Here is a 23,162-nt window from a genome sequence, read left to right as displayed (position 1 = left end):
GGTCATTAAATATCATTATTTTTGACTTTACTGAGATATATATATTTGTGAGTTCGATAGACTGAGTATGGTATTTGTACCAGATTTATAACAACCAGAAAGGAACATACCATCAGTGTTATATTTCTGAAAGTGGTATTATAAAAAAAGCTTGAATAGAACTATATATTTTAAAAAAATATTAAATTGCTGAAATCCATAAAACATCAACAAAATGTTTAGAATTAAATGCCAATATCTTAACCATAAAGAGAAATGGGTTCATCATATAGATCTGATTAGGAAATGATAAAATAATTTTATAATATACGGTAGTTTTAAAAAAAAGAATAAAAATTCTCTTAATATTTAAAAAATGGAAGTTGGTTTGTCATGTAGAGATAGGTTAAACTTATCAGATATCCCGGTTTTTGAATATTTTGCTGACATCATGGAACATTAATATATGTCATTTGTCTCGGTTTCTGAGAACATCAAAAATAATTGACTTCAAAATTTTTTTCCTCATACATAAAATCTTCAAACATGATTTTGTTTAATTTAATTTTTCATCGCTTCGATTTAGCATCTAATTTAAAGTATTATATTTCGAGGCTTATGTATATATATATACCCAGAGTTTGGTAATACCGGGAATACTTGTATCTAAGATAACGATGCGTTTGTTTTTTGTACTCAGTATCTTTTCCACATTTTTAATAAGTTACTTGTCATACATTATATTAATTTAACTGAATGGAAATATAAGCCTATAAATTCTTTTAACTTATTAATCACCAATTGATTTTTGGTACACCAACATTGTCATTATATTATTCTTGCTTTATAATTTATAAGTTAAATAAGGGTATGGGCTGTCTCGCCATATCTTTCTAAAATTGCAAACAAAAATCTTTGAACTTTATTTGTAAAATTTATAACCTTTTAAATTTTAAAATTATTAAAAATTTTAATTCATAGAAAAATATATTCTAGTAACTCATCCTTAACTATAATCCATTATAATATTAGCTTCTAAGGTATGCATTTCCCGAAGATATAAATCTATTAAATTATTTGTGCAAAAATATATTTAAGTAAAAAATAAGGTAAAATGTTTTTATGTTCCATTTTTTAAACTGACAAATAACGATATCTAAATTTTAGTTTGTAATAATTTTCTAGGTTTTTTATTGCCAACATGAAATTCACAAAATTTAAACGCAAAGTCCAGAAGTTGGTAAACGACTTGAGGTGAACAAAAGTTATACCATTATTCAGAGTCTTAATTGCACTTCTATCCGGACATCAGCAGAAAATAAGTAAAGTGTGAAATTTTTAAGCTGGCAGAACGACTTGAGGTGCAATTAATAAAAGCTATGCCATTATTTAGATTTTTAATTGCATACCCGGACATCAGCAGACCGCTTGTAAGTTATAAGCAAAATAAGAAAGTGTTGGCACTTTGCCAAAACCGAAAATAAAAAAGATCATGTTCTGAAACTTGGCAATAAAGTAGTATTCAATTTGCGCTTTAATATTCTCAAAACTGTTTTTATCACTAACCTTAACCTTGTTATACCCAAATTTCTTTCTCACTAATTTCTTATTAAATATTTTTATCTTCACTAATAAATTCCAACAATTAAATAAATTTTATATTTTTTTATTTGTAACTAAAAAAAATCATAAATTTTTCAATCAATTTTGCATAAAAAATCTTTCATAATGAAGTCACAAATTTTCAATAAAAAAAATTTTATTACAAGAAATTTTTAAAAAATTGAAGATTTTTATTCAAATTAAGTGAAATGAAAATTATGGAATGAAGTTTCCCTGAATTAAACACAAGGCTTAAAATTTTAGATGGAAATTTTTGAAATCATTAAATTAGAAAAATATAAAGTAACGGCTGAATGCCAATCTATACAAGCAAAAAGTCGATATGAGGCTGTACAAACTCGTATATAAATTTTATTGAACATGGTAAATTAATTAAAATATTTATATTTATAATGATAGAGATATTTAATGTTATGTATAATTTTGTTCTGATTGTTTCCATTTATTTAAATTAATAAATCTTTGTATCATATTATTATAAATATATAAGTTATGTTTAGATCAAATATAAAGAGAATCATGTCTGTTTCCACTATATTTGCATAGGCTTGATTATGATTAGTTTTAATCAACTATTAATAATTGAATGTCATTTAGGCGTTTTCAACAAATATCAATTATATCTAAAGTAGTAGAGAAGCTAGCACAAAAAATAATCCAAACTAGCATATCAGCTTCATTATAATATTGTCTACCTTTATTAATATCTGCCGAGATGGTGTGGGCTAGAGGTCTACTATGGCCGTATTTTTGACAACAAGTAGTGTTGTTAAACGGCTCTATTTAAGCCGATTTTTAAAAAGGGCTAACTCAACATTATAGCCAGGAAAATATTGCCTAAGCGTCGAGATTTCGCCAATAGATGTTCCATTCCATGTGCCATCTATGAGCAAAATCTTTAGACTTGCATAATATTTTTCTGGATAAAATATTGAATTAGCCCGTTTTAAAAAAATCAGCTCAAATTGAGTAGTTTAACAACACTAACAACAAGCCCTGACACTCGTTTTAAATTTTTTTTAACCTGTCCGCGTAGACTTTATTTTTTAAATTTGCCGCACGCCCAATCAAAAATTTTGCTTAACCCACCCTCCAGCCTAACTTTTAAATTATTTTAATGGCTAGTTTGGCTTTTTATTTATTTTTATATATTTATAATTATACTTATAAAATATGCAATATTATAGATTTTTATATGTAGAAGTTGTTCTGCTCATTAAAACAGGGTTGGCAAGTAGGTCAATTGACCAGAGGAGTATTTGACCTGGTCAAATAGCCTAAAAAATTAAAAAAGGGAAAAACGATGTAAATACATGTGATCACAATGTTTGCTTATTTTTTAGGTCCACAATATCAAGAGGAGAACGCACTAGTAGTGAAATTAATGAAGTATGTGATATAATTAGCTATTTTACAAGGTATTGATGACCAAAATATTTTAAGTGATATAAATTATTTCAGAAGCAAAACCAGCATGTTTAATATAGCAAATTATGTGGAAAGTAGTAATTTCCAGAAACAATCAATTCCAACCTCAAGTTAATAGATTAAACTTTGCCCACCCTGCCCATTAAGAGACTAACAAATCCTTGTTCTACTTCTTTAGAAAGAAATAGGTCGATTAATTCTTATGAAAATAGAAATGAATTGAAGATCTAAGACATCAGGAAAATTGATTAAAAAATATTAAAGAAAATGATAATATTGAATATAAATCAGAAGAACAAGACTCTGCTACAGATAGCTACACGTTAGTTTTGAATGATAATGAATTTAAAAATTAATATTATAGATTCATTTTACTATTTTATTCAAAATAAAGTTAATATTAACTTAAAAAAACATATATTTGAATTTGACCACATTTGACCGGTCAAATATTGGTTAATTGACCGAAACGTATTTGACCGGTCAAATGCACAACCCTGTTAAAAATATTCAGAATTCACCCTCCCATCTCCCTCCAATTATTATAAAAATATTCCTTAAGCGGCCCGCCACCACCCATTGCCCTCTAGTATGGGAAATATTTTTCTAATTATTATAATTATAATAATGCATTTGGGGCGTCTAAATTCATACTTTGAGAACTTATGAGAGTCAGATGATAAAAAAATTATCTTCAAAAAATATTATTAAAAGAAGCCCTAAATTTAGTAATATAGAAATTTCGGACTATTAATTTATATAATTTCAAATTTATTATTAAAATCTTTATAAAATATAACGGACCTTAAGGACAATTAAAAATAATTTCAAATGTAATATGTAAAATTTCATCAGTTTTTAAAAAGTACATTTTTTAGAGTCCACTAATATAAACTTTGAAATAAATAATGATTAAATTACAAATTTTATCATTTAATAAGATCTTTCTAGATCGAATTCTTAATAATTAGATAAAAATCCTTATTCCAATGATATGATAATTTAAAAAAATTCTTAACTACTTACGTTGGGAATAATGTTTGGGAAACATTAAATACAAAAATTAAATCAAATATCGGATTAAAAAACATTTTATTCAATAAGATTTATACGCATCCAGGAAAAAAACCCCCGGAAAAAACTGGGGAAAAAACCCCACGAAAAAAAACCCCTAGAAAAAAAACTCCCGGAAAATAAACCATCAGGCAAAAAACCCCTGGAATTTTTTTTCATATTTATAGAAAAGACTTAATAGTATAGGTATATTTTTATTTATATTATAATGGATATACTCATATTTATAATGTATAGACAAATTAGTATTTTAGGCCCTAATTCATTATTTATAGATTACTCATATATGTGAATATACTTTTTATTTAATATTAATTTCATAATATCTGAAAAATAGTATTTATGTGCTTAATAAAAAATATTTTTGAATGCTATACCTTTATATTTGTAATTTAAAACCTTAAAAATGTAATTGTTGTAGCTGTTGAAAAAAAGAAGAAATAAATTTAATATAATACATCAAATACCAGTTATTTTCTGACAGGGGAATTAGTTTTTTCCTTGTGAATGGGGGAAAAACGAAATTATCACATGGGTTGTTGTTAGAAAAGAACATTCTTTGTTTGCTATTTGGAGTGAAGATATTGGATGAGGACGGGATTGATTGGGGGAAGATTTAATATGTTTATATGTTATATATATATATATATATATGCTGAATAAGATGACCTGTAGTAATGTTTATTATATTTATTTAATATTATTAGAAAGGATTATTTTGGATTGTTAAGTTATATTTTTGTGAGGGAAGGGTTGAGAGTAAAGGGTATATATTTATTTTTTCGTTAATGTTGACCGTATTCCCAGGATAAGAACCTGGAGATTCAAGAGTTATTCGTTATAAAAAGGTAAGAACCATTTTTTCATACAATTTTGAATTTTACTGTGAAACCACAACGCAAGTACTAAAAACTATACAGCGGTAAGTGAGATTAAGAGGTGAGTTTAAGTGATTCTAAAAGTTTGTTTAAAATATTTAGCTTACAAAGCTTAAGATAGAAAGTATGTAATGAGTATTAGGCAGGAATATGAAAATAAGATCAGGAATTTAAGACAGTAATATTTGATATATTATATGTCTAGATGTATATTGTACATCCAATTTTGGCAGTAGATATGGTCTTATTATTTGGTACGCCTTAAAACTCATTGAATGGTGTTATAGGTATTCCGTCATAGGAAGATAAGACCTCAAGATCAGCAGGAGAGAAAGGATTGCTAAATATTTAAATATTTGAAATTTATGAAAATATATATAGAAATGGACTTTTGTAATAAAGTATGTGTTATATAAATAAGCATTTGGGGTTTTAAAGGGATGGACATGTGTGTGATAATTTATTATTAATTAATGTTAATATATTGTATATGTAATTCCGTTTCAATTATGGTTGATATGTTATTAAGGGATCTATTGAGGGTGAGTTAATGTTGTTTATTTTTAAGTAATTAACCATTTTTATGAAATAGGGTATTACATATGATATATTTAATTATGAATGATAATTTAAAGGAATTGAAGTATGATGAAGTCAGAATAATATCTATAATGTTAGATGTGGATAGTTATTTTGATTTAGTGTCTGCATTTGATATATATATAAATTGGGTAGGGATTTATATGATATATTAGATGATGTGTAATTTTTTTTTTTAAATTATGAAATCTCTATATTTAATATATATATTTTTTTTAAATTATAAAATTTTATAAAAGGTTTTATTTGCAATTATTATATTATTTTTATGGTATGCAATGATGTGAAGGGAAAATATTTTTACAAATAAGGTCAGCCTATGTTGATGGGTATGCCTTGAGGTGGGAATATTGTTTAGTTTGCATACTGGAGAAAGTTTTTTTTTGTGTAAATTTTTTTTTGTAAATTTATGCTGCATATTACATTTTTTTTATCTTTGTAATAATTTTATAGCACATCACTATTTACTATTTATTTTATGAAAATTTTTTTAAAAAAAAAGATTCAAATTATTTTATATTGTGAAGGTATATTAAAAATTCTTTACATATATACCATATAGCCCATTATATTCTCCATTTTTGTTACTTTGCATTCTACATTTTTGTGAATTTGTGCTAATTGTGATGGCAGAGTTAGGTAGAAATGGTATATTTATCTTAGGATACTGAGTAATTCCTAGATGGAAAATTTTGTATTTTCTGCATATTATATATTTTTCCTCCCTATAAAATATTAAATTTATTTCTATACATATGTCTTGTAATTTTATTTAAAATCTTTGTTCGGCAAATTTTTACAATTATTTTTAATACCTAAAAATGGATTTTTATATCTATTTTAGGAGATATTTATAAAAATGTAGCTTTGATTTTGTTTACATGACAGAAGGACAATTACATGTGTTGAAATTGCATTTCACACATAGACCATGTGTTCACATTACAGTATTATATGTAAAATCATTATTTCCTAATTAGCATTAATCATACCCAAATAATGTATATTATAGCTCCTATTTCTCAAATGTCTTTAAATGAATGAATTATTATGTTTTGCTAATATTACATTGTCCATATTAATGTTCCATAGATTATAAATGCAGATACCCCAATGTACATGTCATTATTGATAATATGTGTTTTCGCGATTATATAATGAAATGTATCGGAGATATTATATTATAAATCATCATAAGGGAAGACGATGCGATAAATTTCCTGAACGTCTTCAAGGCGTCCCGATACAATTCAAAGGGGCTATTCGATACAATTCAAAGGGGAGATTCGATACAATTCAAAAGGGCGATTCGATACAACACCACCACAGAGAGAGGGACGCTCAGCTTGTGAAGGGTGGGCGTGTTGTAGCTGTTGAAAAAAAGAAGAAATAAATTTAATATAATACATCAAATGCCAGTTATTTTCTGACAGGGGAATTAGTTTTTTCCTTGTGGATGGGGGAAAAACGAAATTATCACATGGGTTGTTGTTAGAAAAAAACATTCTTTGTTTGCTATTTGGAGTGAAGATATTGGATGAGAACGGGATTGATTGGGGGAAGATTTAATATGTTTATATGTTATATATATATGCTGAATAAAGATGACTTGTATTAATGTTTATTATATTTATTTAATATTATTAGAAAGGATTATTTTGGATTGTTAAGTTATATTTTTGTGAGGGAAGGGTTGAGAGTAAAGGGTATATATTTATTTTTTCGTTACTTGCTAGATGAGAGTTTTGAATAACTTAAAGCAGCTTATTCTGTGAAGAGCTGAAAGATTTCAAGTATTGGGCTAGTGAACGATGGGTCAAAAAATATTTTAAAAACATGAGTAGATGAATTTGTGATATTTTTCTGAAAATGAGCAACAAACTTCTATTTATTAAAAATCATTTTTATATTTTGTAAGAAACATTAAATTATAAATAAAGAGCCAAACCAACCAAAATAAACATAGGATGGACGGACAAAATTTTTTTAAAAGATGGGTGGATGCGTGAATTAAAAAAATATTTGCGTGGGAGTGGTTAAAATTCTTTAAAACATGGGCAAGCAGGCGTTAGAGCTAAAACCTGCCTATTGTTGACCTCTAGTCAGGATAACATTGGAAATCGCAGATCCTATCGGATTTTACCTCTGCCAAGGAATCTATAAATAATTAATATGTATTTGCCCCTATTACTTTCTCCTAAACATTTCACACCAGAGGTCTGCAAATTGCAAAATTTTCAGGCGCGTGGTAGGAATTTAGTTAATATCCCAACCAAATTTTTCCCCAGCCAAGTTTCAATTTTTTACTAAGGTTATTTTGTATATCTGATAGAAGAGATGTATTTAATTTAACCAACCAAGATTTAAAATAATTTCATATTTTGGTGTTCAACAACATATATTTTGGTTAAAGCCTTGTATTTAAAAAAAATGAATGTACAAAACCCTTATCTAGCAAGATTTAATTTTTTAAATTTTAAATTACAAATGTATAAAAATACATTCAGAAATATTATTTATTGAGCACTTAAATAAAAAATTATCAGATATTATGCAATTAATATAATAAAATAACCAATATCCTAGTATCAACTCTTATCAAAATAAAGGTAAGTTTCAATATCTCTCTCCACTTTATTACTCATGCTATCTCTTTTTATCTAATTTATATTGATATCCGACCGGAGTATTATTATCAATTCCATTTGGATCTCTCACCGGAGTATTGCTATCGAGGCCATTATATCTTGATCTCACACCGAAGTATCAAGTCGACAGATATCTCATCGGAGTATGCTTATCGATTCCATTATAAGCTTGATCTCCCAGGAGTATTAATCTCGATGGATCTCCCGCCGAAGTATCGTTATCAAGTCTTGGTAAACATTGTGCTTGAACGACCCCCGAGGTCACCATTACTAGAATGGCCAAGAGATCGCTATCATCCTTGAATGGTCCACAACTTCAGCTGGCCATCTTCCAATTGGTTTATTGAACAAGTATTATAGCATCCGACTGTCCAAGCCTGTCAGTGACCGGGGTGACATTTCTCAGCTCAGAAATTCATCCTATCATATCTCATTACACATCAGTCATCGAAGAAAAACTTGAAAATTTTTACAGTTCCTTGCCAGGATTCAATCTGGGACCTTCGGTTTCAAAGCATACATCATAAACCACTAGGCCACCCCGGTGACAATTCATTCATATATAGACTAATTTCTGCTATACCCATCACCAAATAAGGGGGAAATTTTTGATTCATCCATCATTATAATAAGGAGAAACTGATTCTACGTCATTCTTGATGGGTTATCAGCTAATAAACTTATATAATTTAAGATAAAAAATTACATATAAATTACCCTTTTAAGATAATCAGGAAAATTAAAGATTGTAATAAAGATAAATTATCATATAATAATTATATAAAAATTTTAAATTTTAACGGCTATTCAATAAATCAAATAATAAACTTTACAATACAAGCAATTCCTTTTCAATCAATGTTATCAAACCTCATTTCTTATTCCTTCTGATAAACCCACTTTCAATAATCATCCAATTTTTAGCTTACCTATGCTAGATAATGTATTTAATTTTAAACTAATTACAAATTCACCTTTGCATCATCATACTGTCACCCAACCTCATTAAATTGAATCCAGTAATGTAATACATAATGTTATAAATGAAAACTTATTTGAACCTCATTAATAATTTTATACAAAACAACAAATCAGGTCTAGTTTCTTTATTAAATTAAACATGCCTAATCTTCAAGAGGCTTCAATTCCAAAGAAAGGGATATGCTAGCTTCAAACATTAATATTGAAAATTTAGATAAACCTTTAACGAATTTACTTGAAATTTTGGATGATTTTGAAATTTACATAAAATGACTTAAAACTTATATATTACTCAAGATACTCAAAAATATACACCCACACACATTTGCATCTCATCTAGATAATTTACAATTTCCAAACACTATTTGATAATACAATCAAACCTACTCATACTTTCAATCAATTCAAAAAAAACCTACCACCCACCCTCTCTTCATTCCACACAATTTAGATTCAAGGATTGCCTTCTTTTTTTTCATATACACCAGAAGTTACCTAATATATCTTACCTTTTTATTTTCTTCAATACCTTTTTTTTAAACTTATTCAATAACACGTTCATATCTAATAAATTCACATATTAGATTTTTTAATAACATTTAACCTTCAATTAGTTTAACACTTATATCATACCAATAAATTTACATATAGATTTTTTAATATTTAACATTTCAACTAATTTAACACTTATATTATATATTCAATAAATACACATATTGATTTTTTTAAATAACATTTAACCTTTCAACTAATTTAACACGTATATATATATATTTATCAAATTCTCTTTTAACATGCATATTTTTTCTTTGTACACATTTATTTCTCACAATCATTCGAACAATAAATTAATTTTTTTAAATATATTCTCCAAGACTCAAATTCTCTATCCCCATTAACATAATTATACTCTTTTTACCTATAACTTTATCAAAAAAAAATTTCCCTTCATATACTACAACTCTTTTTCTTTTTTTACCATTATATTTCATTATGATTATATTATAATTATAACTCACCCCTTAAACACAACCTACCAACTCCAACATTCTTTAAGTCCATTCCCCATTATATCTTTTTTTTCTTGCTCTATCACATTTCCATTCAACATTAAATACAACAATTAAATCGCTTCTTATACATCCCTTAATCTCTGTAAAATAAAACTTTCTTTTTCCATATCTGAAAACACACTCAAAAATAATTTTTTTTTCCCTTTCATATATATTCCTCAGTTTTTTAATTTTTTATTTTATCTAACCATTATATTTATTTAAACAAATAATCAACCTCTATCAAACACCAACTAACCCCAACAATCTTTATGCCCATTCTCCTTTTTATATTAAAAAATCTTATCTTTACAATATCATTATTCTCTGTAGATTATTTCTTCTTACTCTTTGTCACATCCCCATTCACAACACAATTAACAACTCTCCTTATCCACATAATGGTACACTGTTCCGCATGCTCTAAAAACATAAAAATCACCAAATCCGGCCTCTTCACCAAACACAAAACCAATGGCATTGTTTGTCCTGAGTCCGGAAAGCGTCTTTCTCCTCCCTTCTTAAATCCCCTTTCCATTTTTTCTACTCACAGCTATTCTTCCACTTCATCCAATAACGCCTACATATCAACCATATTAGACACATTTATTCCCCTCCAACCTACCACTCATGGCAACATCATAAACTTCCTAAAATCCGACAAACCTCCCATTATCTCTAGATTTCCTAAAGGTTTCAGAGTACAAGTAGCCAAAGCCCTCTCCACCTGCCTTCAATCATTATTAAATAACTTCTCTCTCGATCATTGGCTTAAACTTTTCACATTTTCCTTCACGACTATCCAACCTCCCAATTCAGAGATTTAGAAATCTTTAACCTAACAAATCAAAGACGCAACTATACATCTCCTAACCCTCACAACCACAATATCTTCTCATGAACCAAAAAACTTTCCAGCCTACAATTAAAGGCAAAGTTAATTTCCAACAAAATTAAAAACCTAACCCTTTGACGCCCAACTTTTTAATAATTAAAAAAAAAATTCTTTTTCTATAAATTATTCATTTATACACTCCATAGATGCCCAAAATGTTTTCAAAATTTTATTTTTAAATACACAGGTAAAAAAAAATGATGATGCAATTTGGCATCATCAGGTATATTGTAATACAAAAAAATACAAAAATCTATTTATTATAAAAATCACGAAAACAATTTCTATATTGATTAAAATATAAATATAATTTTGCACATTTTGTTCTGGAGTATGCATTTATGCATAACTTGTATCTTTGCTTCGTTTAGCAGGAATTCGATCAATGACCAATGTTGTCATATATGATATCAGATATAGAACCTATTATAGAAGAATTTTTTTAAAAAATTATTGTTCATTCAAAGGTATCTGTGATTTTCTTTTATTAATTTTGCCTGCCGATAACAATGCGTTGACAATATGTTTTAAATTTGATAAGTTTCATGAATTTATTTTCTTTTTCATGGCATATTTACAGCCCATGAATTTACTACATACATATCAATGAGATGAAAAATGATTCTCGTGTAAAACCTTTTACCTTTAATATATATAGCATTCAAGAAACATATCATGTAAATCGACTCCTCTCATACCTTCATTAAATATATTTAATATATTTGGTTAGCACTTCAATATATTTTTTACTATTTAGTGACCATCTTTTTACATTTTATATCAGATGAACACCGACAAATGATAAGATGACGTGCACAAACTTATTACCATTTGGCAATTAATATATTTTCTTTTTTATCAACTTTACATACATAGCTCCCCACTTATCTCTAATTCTGATGAATATCCCAATGACTTATTTTGGCATCATACACTTTAAGTTGAGATAAAAAAAAGATCATATTCATTTTTAATAAAATAATTATTCATAATATTATATATACTCTTATCTTTAATAATAAACAAAAAATTTTGAATTATTAAATATTATCCTCAGAATTTGTTATATTGTCGTTATAAAATCATATAATTCAGTAAAATGGTAAAGAAAAAATTATGAAAATATGATTGGATGAAATTTAAAAATAAAACATTATGAGTTAATAATTTTAATAAAATACGAAAGTATTTTTATTATATTTATATTTTATAATGTTAAATTAAATCTATAGGCTTTTATAAATTTAAAATAATAATTATATTATATGATGTCAAAACAAATCGTCAGACGTCAAAGGGCTAAACATCAAATCCGCTCTTCGCTTACTAGCATCTAATGATTAATTTGCTACTAGTAACGAAGAAAGTTTCAACAAACTCAAATTAAAGCACCCCTCCGGAGTTTATTTCATACCTCCCTTTCCTCCTAATATTTTATCACTGATTTCACCCCCGCCGAGTTGCGTAAATTTATTCTATCCTTCCATCACGACTCTTCTCCTGGTTACGATGACATCTTCCTCCAGGATCTTACATCCCTCCCTCATAGTCAGCCAGGTAACAATTTTACAAAATTTAACAACATTTTGTAATAAACATGGACTCGTTCCCGAGTCCATCAGACCACTCTTATTCGGTGCTAAACTAATCACACTCGAACCAATAAGGATATCCGCCCAATGGAATCGAGACCGTATTCCGCCGTCTTGTCCCTAAACTAATATATTCCAAAAATAAGGACTACGCAGCCTTAATTTTAGCAACTCACCAACTAGGTATCGGCATCCAAGATGGCTGCGAAATAGCCACACACGCTACTCGTATCCATCTCCATACCAACCCAAGTGACGAAATCATCGTTAAAATTGATTTATCTAATGCCTTCAACTCCATTCGCCGTTCTCACTTTCTCAAATGTACCACTCATTTCCACCTTTTCTCAATTCTTCCATTCCTGCTATCCATGCCATCTCATCTCCAATTCAACAACTATTTACTTTCATCATCAGAAGGGACCAAATAAGGCGATCCTCTGGGTTCGATACTTTTCTGCATTGGAATCAACGAAATGGTCAAAAATATTTCTTCCAATTGCACACTTGGTACATTGACGATGAAATACTCTGGGTCCCCCTAACGAGGTTGCTAAGGCACTCGCCATCATCAAAACACATTCCGATGATATCGGACTCTGATTCAACGAACAAAAAACGGAGATCTGTCCATTCCATTCACCCACAACTTCCACACAATCGAACTCTCATCCCTCAATCATCTCGTCTCTCCAGTCGGTGGTCTGGAATCCATCAATCTCTTCTTCACTAACGCATCATCCAGCTTACTTCATTTCAAAAACATCTCTATGTTTCTCCTTCCTCATAGGGCTTTTTTCTCCTCAAAAACTTTTACTAAAATTCTTTATGCTCTTCGATCCACCTCAATTTTTAAATTCCCCGACTCATTAAAATAGTCCGAAATCTCCGTCAAATATTTTGCTGAAGAGATCCTTAATCTCCTCTTTAACCATAATTCATGGTTACAAGCATCACTCCATGCAAGCTCGAGGGTATAGGCTTACGCTTCTAACTCTTTCCTTTAGTGGTTTCACCGCCTCTCGTCTTTCATCTGACTCACATATTAGCCAGCTTTCTAACTTCCCTGACCCCTTATTAGCTGAAGCCTAGACCATTTGGGACAATTCCGTTGTTCCAAATACTCCACAACCCTCCTCATGTTCACAGAGAGACTGGGATATACCACTCAACGAAGGCTTCGTCGCTTACCTAAGATCGAGTCTTCACGACGACGATCTCAGAGTTTTTCACCAATTGAACCAAGGATCCGGTTACGAGTTTCTGGAAACCATATCATCCAATAACCTTGATTTGTTGCTCATCGCTGACGAGCTAAGATTAGCTATTGGACTACGGCTCAATTGTTCTACCGTACCAATGCAAATATTGCGAAACCATGTCGACAGCGAGGGTAGACATTGTCTCCATTGTCGCTTTTGTCGAGGCCGTTTTTCACGGCACACCAAATGCAATGACATCATACTACGCACCCTCAAATCAGGAGGCATTCCATCTAGACTTGAAACAACCGGAATTTTTAGAACCGATGGAAAACGTCCTGATGGAATGTCCTTGATTCCTTGATCAAGGGGTCAGCTCAGTGGCGTAGCTACGGTAGTGGTTTTCGGGTTTGGACCCCTCCCAGAGCAAAAATATTTTTAGATTATACGTTCAAAAGACTTAAAAGTGATTTTATATGAATTATATTTTTCTAGTTTTGATGTTTGTGGAAGGATATTATATTACTATTGAAATTATTCTGGATAGTATTATTATAAAGTCATTGAGAATAATCTACTAAATTATAATAACATTTTATTGATGCATTTAAAAAATATATTTATTATATATTATCGACGATATGATTTTGATTTATAAGATAAACCCGGCCGAAGGCCGGGCAAAAGGGCCGAAGGCCCGATAAAGGGGGTCTGAGGGGCGAAGCCCCCAGCTTTTATATGTATGGACCCCCTCTAAGGAAAATTCCTAGCTACGCCACTGGGTCAGCTCCTGGTTTGGGATTTCACCTACATTGACCCAAATTCACCATCTAACCTTAACGTCAATGGCCCGGCCCTCGCAGAATCTCGAAAAACCATAAAGTACAGTTCCTTAGACCCTTCTTTCTTATTCATACCCATCGCCTGCTACATTCTCACCACCTTTGGTAGCAAAGCTGAACGTTTTTTCAAAGAAATAGGCAAATGGATTCGCGAAAAAAGATCAGCCTAAGGAATCCCTCTTCTTAGACAAAGACTTGTTACCGCCATTATTCGCTCTAACTATTTAAGTTTTATCTCTTCCATTGTAACCTTCCATATTCCTAGCTTCCCTTTTTTATCCCCTATCTTTTTCCGTAAATTCTATTTCTACATTTTTCACCTTTATTTATTTTACCTCTTTTCAAAAAATTAATTATTTGCTACTACATTTTGACAACATATCATACCAGTAAATATTCAAATAAATTAACCCATGACCGGAAAAAAAATACAAATATATGTTTATTAAATAAAATGATGATAATAACGAATAAAATTTGCCTTTTTAAATTGTAATTAAAACATATAATATAAAATGCAAAATTTATTCGATTGTGAGAATGGATCCTTAGGGGTTTTTTAATATTAATAATGGAACATTCATTTATTTTGAATTCCATCTTGTGGTATTTTAAACATATCAATATTTTCCCAATTTTTAAATCAAATTATCAGCCATATTTATGGGCCTATTTTATTTATTTCACAGTGTTGGTAAACAGCTTAATTTGAGTCAATTTTTAAACGGCTCACTCATTTGTTTAATTCAGAAGATATAACGCAAGCCTGAAGATTATGCTCATAGATGGCGAAAATATTTGGACATATATTAGCAAAATCTCAAGGCTTAGGCAATATTTTTCTGATTAAAATGTTGAATTAACCGTTTTTAAAAATTGGATCAAATAAAGTCATTTAACAACACTAACTAACACTTTTGAAATGAACCTTTTGGATATGATTTTAAAGCTTCAATTTTTATATGCATTCTCCGCATTAACTGTAGGCACTAAAGTAATACTGTAGCAGGCACATCTTGTTAGCTGTCGTAGAAAATCATAACTTTCTACTCTTAGTTTGGATATCATTGATATCCACACCTTAAAAATGATCCATTTCAAGACTTTTATCTTCAAACATTAGACAATAAAAAGAAAGTTATATTTATAATTTTCCCATAAATCAAAAGTGGCTCTTCTCCACATATTTAATTTAAAATGATTAATTTTGAATAACCTGATAACCTTTTCAATCATTGTCAGTAATCTTTTATTCTGGTTTTTAAAACTTTTATGTAATTATTTATAATCTTGGCCAAGACATCAAAAGTGTGCTTACCTTCATCTTTAAGGCGCTAAGGCTGCAGACTTTTTTTGTAATAATTCTGAGTCGACGAACCGAAAGTATTTTTTTAAAGATCATTCAGATCCACCTTTAAAAAAGAAGTACTGTAGGGTGGAAATTTTATTTCCTACAATTCAATATCTTACGTCTGATAATAACAGTATATCGTCTTTGATGATGTACAATTTGATTTAGAGAATAAAATATAAATAACAAATCGGCTCAACATTTAATTTATAAATAGTTTCATAAATTTAAAATACATAATATTTTTATTGTATTCATTCAACAAAATAAATTTAATATTAAGATTATTTATTACTTCTCCACTCCCCAAAAAGCCCCCGATTTTTGAAATATAGAAGCGCTTCATGTTTTTGAAAAAGTGTAGCCGCTTTTTAACTACTCTCATTTATCAAGCACTAAATATGGACGAAATCCGGATGTTTTTCGCTGCTCAAATTTTTATTTTGGCATATCTCCATTTTTCTTATTTATTATATTTTTTCGCAAATAACTTTCTTTTCTTAATTTTGACTACTAAAGTTGATTGAAGCACTAAGCTCTACTAATGAAACTCTTAAGAAAGATATATTATTAATCATTAGTGCTTTCAATCGACTTTTAAGCGTGAAGTTTGGTAAAAATATATATTTTTTATAACTTATTTTCCTTTATTTTGGCTACTATATGGATTGACAGAATATCATGCCCTAACGAAGCATTAAAAAATTACATAAGATTAATCGTAAAGTGTTTCCAATCCTTCAGCCAACTTCGCGGAATAGTAATAAAACAAACTTATTTCGAATAAAAAATTTACAAAACTAATTAAATAAAAAAATAATTAAAAAAATTTTTAATATATTTTAGAAAATATTTTATTTATTATAAATTAAACATAATTTGATTTACATAAATATTGTAAGTAGATGAAATTCATTATACTTATATCATATATTCCTTCTCTGATAATTTGTCAGTTGTTTTTTGATATAGTGAAATCTTTGCTTGTCTTAATATATTTATATCTTTTGGATGGTAAGTTGTTATTGTCTATGTTTCCTGTATAAAAAATATGAATACATGATTTATAGAATTAAATTAAACACTTTTATACAAACTTAACTTTAGCTATCGACATCATTTCATATAAGAATAAATAATTAAATTAGTTCTTACCTTAAGTTATTTGTACTATGAATAAAATCCGGTACGATACTGTTAATGAGGGGTTCAACCCATTAAGGACAAATGCTGCATATATGCACTGTAACTTATTTTTATAAAATCATAAACGATTTTAATACTATCGACCAAATTTGGTCATAATTTCCTATAAAATTTGAAATCTTATCTTAGTTCTTGATTTGTTTATTTTTCAAAAAAAAAAATCCTCAAATGAAAATAAATTTTACTAATTTTACTAATTTAAAAAAATTATAAAATATTTTTTTAAATAATTAGACATTATAATCTTTATACTAATATTCTCAAATTTTAATTATATTATATAATTAATTTTGACATCATAATGCAAGGGTCATTTTTAGAAACTTATGAAGTTCCATATATATTTCTTCATAAATATGATGTAGATCAGTTCATCACTGGGAGTGAGCCCCCTGAAAAATAAAATTATAATAGCCTCCTGAACAAAATATTATTTTGAATAGCCTCCCGAATGAAAAAATTAGCCCTCTGAACAATTTTTTTTTAGTTATCAATTTCGTATCATATATAAATTTGATATGATTTTCAAAAAATTAATTGATTTATCATTATTTTTATATCCTAAATTTATTAATTGAAAATAAAATGGATCCAGTATTTGTGTTAGTCAAGTTCAAAATCTATAAACAACTATATTACTCATTACCTTATTTTTATAAATGAATTTTTTTTTTTATATCCTTTATTGAAAATGTTAACTTTTATTAAAACTTTATCTTTAATTTAAAATTTAATTTTAAGATATTTACCAAATAAATATAATTTTCATTTTTTAACACAAATTTTTATTAAAAGAAATTACTGATATCTTAGTACTCATAATTTTTACTCTTTTTAATAATATACCAAAAAAAACTAATAATCGCAATTTCTTTTAAACAAAATCCGGATATACTTTATTAAATTATAATCATAGCATTATTTAATTCTGGTACATTGAGTAAGAATCCAAAGTGATCTTTAAAAAGCTTTAACTGTAGGAAACGTTACCCTACTTTCTATAAGTGTAATGGCTTTTTCTAATTCAATATTGTCACTTTCCATGCGTCATGATAAAAGAGAGAAATATGTGAATCTCCACCTTTGATCTTCATGATGAGAAAAAGGAATATGTGAAACACATCTGTGGGATCTTCATGATTGGCATAAGAATATCAATGTGCTCATCATCGAGATGGATATAGAGTATTTCTGGCTTTTTACTTTTGGCGCATGATGACATATTTTTATTTTTAAAGTGTTTTAAAATAGCCCCTTTTGGGAATTAATAAATGTAGCTTCTCTTCTTTCTTTTTCTTTTCTTAGCACCTGAATTAAATTTGTTTCTTCCAATATAAATAATAAAAGCAAAAAAGTTAAGAGAAAGAAAATAGGTAAAATTTATACATAAGATATTTTATTTGTAAACCAATATAAGCTATATACACGGTTGAATCTGGATGAGAACTCTGATAATAATAATTTTTTTAATATAATTAAATATAAAATTAGATATAGGCATGGACTGATGTATTCTACTTAGACTTTTAATTAGTAAATTATGTAAAATTTATATCTATATAAACATTTTATTTATTTATTTTAATAATATTTTTCTTCATGTATAATATTTGTCTTATCAAAAATTTAGTAGGATAAAAAAAATTCTTAATAGCTCACGAAGCAAAAAACGGTCACTGGAATTAGAGGTGGGCGCGGGCCGTGAAATTAGGCGTGACCCATCGTGTCACGGTGGATCACGGTGTGAGTGTGAATAAATTTTAAATTCCAAGGCGTGACTGGGCGTGACGGGCCTTCCCAAAATTTTCCCCGGGCGTGATCGGGCGCGAACATAAATTTCCCGTGAATCACGTAAATTTTAATTTTTTAAATTGTTGTTTTATAAATAAATTATATTATATATTCTCTTATTTAATTTAGTTCTTTTTGAAAAAAAGAAGAATTTATGAAAGCTAAAAATCTTCCGCATTTATATAAATAATATCCGGTATCATTTAGTTAGTCTATTTTCTTTTTATGTTTAGGTGTTTTTTATCGCGAGACTTTATGCTAAATTTTGCTTAAACTTTTTACAAAAAAGTCAGTTATATTTTATTTGTAAAGATCTTTAATCTTTAAATACAACAGAAAGTGAAGGATTTTAATGCTAGGCCAAGAGATAAATGTTGGTGTTACATATGGATAACAAAATATAAAAGTTGTGAACCGGAAAACTCTCATGAATACTATAGGTCCAAAAATATACCATGTAATAAAATTTAAGATTAAAAGCATGATCAATAATAATTACTTGTCCATAATCACTGATATTTGGACTGATGACTATAAAAATCTAAGTTTTTTAACTATTATAAGACATATTATCATTAAGGATTTTAAATTAAAAACATTTGTTTTGGCCACAAGGGCAATGGATGAAAAAAACGTCAAAATTAAAGTAATCAATTCAATTATAGGAGAATATACAGAAGTAGAAAATAGTTAAATAAATATGTTGTGAGTGATAACAGAGCAAATCATATAAGTGCATTCAAAGATGACGAAACACTTGCATGTATATGCCATATACTAAATAATATTATGCATTATATTTTTGACAATTGTTTATATGAAATAGCCATAAATATAAATGGTGTAAAAAAATAGTAAAATATTTCAAACAATCTACAGCTAATAGCAAACTAAGCCACACCCGTTATAATGGCGAGAATAACTAGATGGAACTCTGTATATATCATGATACAGAGTTTCCTAAAATCATATTCTGAAATACAGGTGTACTTGTTTAGCAAGCAAGAATTAAATAGATTAGCCACAATTGATATCAGCATCATACGCGAGTTAGATAAATTTTTATCAATATTTAAAGAATGCTCGGATAATCTGAGAGCAGATTCTCGTCCCACAATAAATAAAGTTTGTCTATGGAAACAAAAATTAATAAAATTTTATTAACCTTCTGAACGTGATAGAATAATAATCAAAACCTTAAAATACAGAACAAGATTTCATTTAAAAGATTATTATGCATCCACTATAGTGGGCTTAATTCTAGATCCGAATTTCAAAAGACTTAAGTTTTTAATAAAAGAAGAAAATGATATATATAAAACAATCTTAAAAATGCTAAATGATATAAAATTAGATGATATGCATAAGTTGATGCCAACTACCATTTATAACTTTCCTAACTTATCCTAAACTCATAAAAAACAGTATATTCTAAATGATCAATACCAACTATCACTTTCCTTTCATCCTACACTCATAAAAGACTAGTGATGTTAAGGTAACTAGTTACATTTTGGCTAAAAAATAACTGTAACTAGTTATATTTTTAAAATTGTAACTAGTAACTGTAACTAGTTAAAAATTTTGAAATGTAACTGCCAAAAGTAACTAGTTACTTTTAAAGATATATTCAAATAATTAATTTTTATGTTGTGATAAATTAATTTTAAATTAAATTTATTAATTTAAAATTTTGTGAAAATGTTTGATTGTTCCCAACAATAACACAAATACTTATATGTATGGCAGATGTGCAGGGATTAAAATCAGAGACCTGCAGAGGTACCATTTGCACGGCCCGGTTTTAAATTTTTTAGGCCCGGCCCGGATTTAAAAATTTAAGGCCCGGCTTGGATATTTAAAAAAAAAATTCAGGCTCGGCTCGGAATTTTTTAAAATTATATTCGACCTGGTATATATAAAAATTCACCTATGAGGTATTTTACCATATTTTTCAGCGAGTATTATCGCTTATTATTTAAAAAATGCATGTAAAAAGCTAATATTTTGAGAATATTATATTGAATTTATAAAAATTATAAAACTGTTATTTATAAAAATGGATATTTTGAGCATATACTATATTTATATTGCATTTATAAAAATAAAACTAATATTCATAAAAATGGTAATAATATTTGTCATATACTATATTTTATATTACATTTAAAAAAAATAAAACTAATATTTAATTTATAAAAATGGAAAATATTTTGAGAATATAATATATTGTATTTAATTTACTATTTAATTTACTATTTAATTTATAAAATAAAAATAAATCGCTATTTAAAAAAATGCATGTATAATAAATAGTATTTTGAAAATATAATCTAATTGCACAATATTAATATAATTTATTTTATAATATAAATTTTTAACAAAAGAAGATAATTGTATTATATAATATTGTAAAAAAAAATAATGAAAAATGTTGGATTAAAAACTTTCATGACTCAAGGTAAATATAATAAATGCAATAAATATTTGACAGTTTGCAAAGTAAAAAACCAGCATGATTGACGAAACCCTATACTCAAGAAAGATATTAAAAATTCACAAATTATCATGAAGAAAGAGAAGCATATCTACCTTTTCAGGTTGAAGATTACTTCTTCTTTCTTCAAGAATTCTCCCAGTAGGGGAAAAATTCCGCTCACAGCTTGCACTTAAAGCAGGAATTGCCAATTTTGCTAAAATTGGAAATTCGCTTTGATGAGCCGCCCACCACTCTAACAAATTATCCACCTTAAATGTTTTATCTATTATTATGTAATTATAATATTCATCATCGGGTATTGACATATTACCAGAATTACCATCGCCCCATTTATCATAAAAAGATTCAGTTTGTTAAACAACAGTCGTAATTTGACTGGTCGATGGTATTTCATTTACTTCCTGAGCCTCTTGTAATTTAATATAATCTTTTATATAGTTTTCCGTCATTTTGCGATCTGTCCCTGACTACATACGTAATTGCTTGAATTTGGGACAGAGAAAAAGAGAAATAAAATGATACTTGTGTAAAACAAATTTTTCAATTAAAAAATGCTTTATATTAAGTAAAATCAATTAACAAACTTTAAGAAGTGATAATCCTTTATTTGATTGTTTTGGTAAAATATATTCTAAAAATTTAGATATGAATTATAAAAAAATATATTAATACTTTGAATAAATTTGCAGGAAATTAATAATTAGATCTATCTGTGGGTTGTTAGGTAGTGTTAACCATCACCCAATATTATATTAATCATAACTATAATATAATATAATCTTATAACCATTAACTCATAATGTAAAAATTTTTATAAAAAATATTAAGGCCCGGCCCGGGTTTAACAATCTTAAGCCCGGCCCGGATATATTTTAAAAAAATTTTTTAGGCCCGGCCCGGGTAAATTTAAAAAATTTAAAATACAGCCCGGCCCTGCCCGGGCCGGGTTTAGGGCCGGGCCTGCAGGTCTCTGATTAAAATATTGTCAACCTCTAAAGGATACTATATTAGCTAGTATTAAAAAAGGTAACTAAAATCAAATAATTATTTATAAATTAATAATATCATGTTATAGGTTTAATAATCTTTATGATAATGACAACATCATTGCTGCAATTCTTCACCCTTTATTTAAAACTGACTGGCCTTGGATTAGGCAAGAAAGGAATAAAGCAAAAAAGGAGCAAATTTTAAATTTAATAAATACCTTAATACCTCAAAGTGAATCCCAGACGAATGAATCATGCTCAAAACCAACATCACTTGATGTAGTTGGATTTTTTGACCTAAAGTGCCAAAATATTCTGGATAATGAACTTATAGAAAACTTTATCAAATCTAATAACAACATTTTTTCTTTATATAACGATTTTCCAAAGTTAAAATTACTTTTTATTAAATATAATGTTGTTCTAACATCAAGTGCTCCCGTAGAGCGCTTATTCAGTCTAGGTAAGCTCATTTTTGGAGATAAACGAGCACGTCTCCTAGAAAATAAATTTGAAATTAATTTGTTGTTA

Source organism: Gordionus sp. m RMFG-2023, chromosome 2, assembly GCF_954871325.1.
Source record: "Gordionus sp. m RMFG-2023 chromosome 2, tfGorSpeb1-WG-v2, whole genome shotgun sequence".
Taxonomy (NCBI): Eukaryota; Metazoa; Nematomorpha; class Gordioida; order Chordodea; family Parachordodidae; genus Gordionus; species Gordionus sp. m RMFG-2023.
This window is presented reverse-complemented; position numbering follows the sequence as displayed.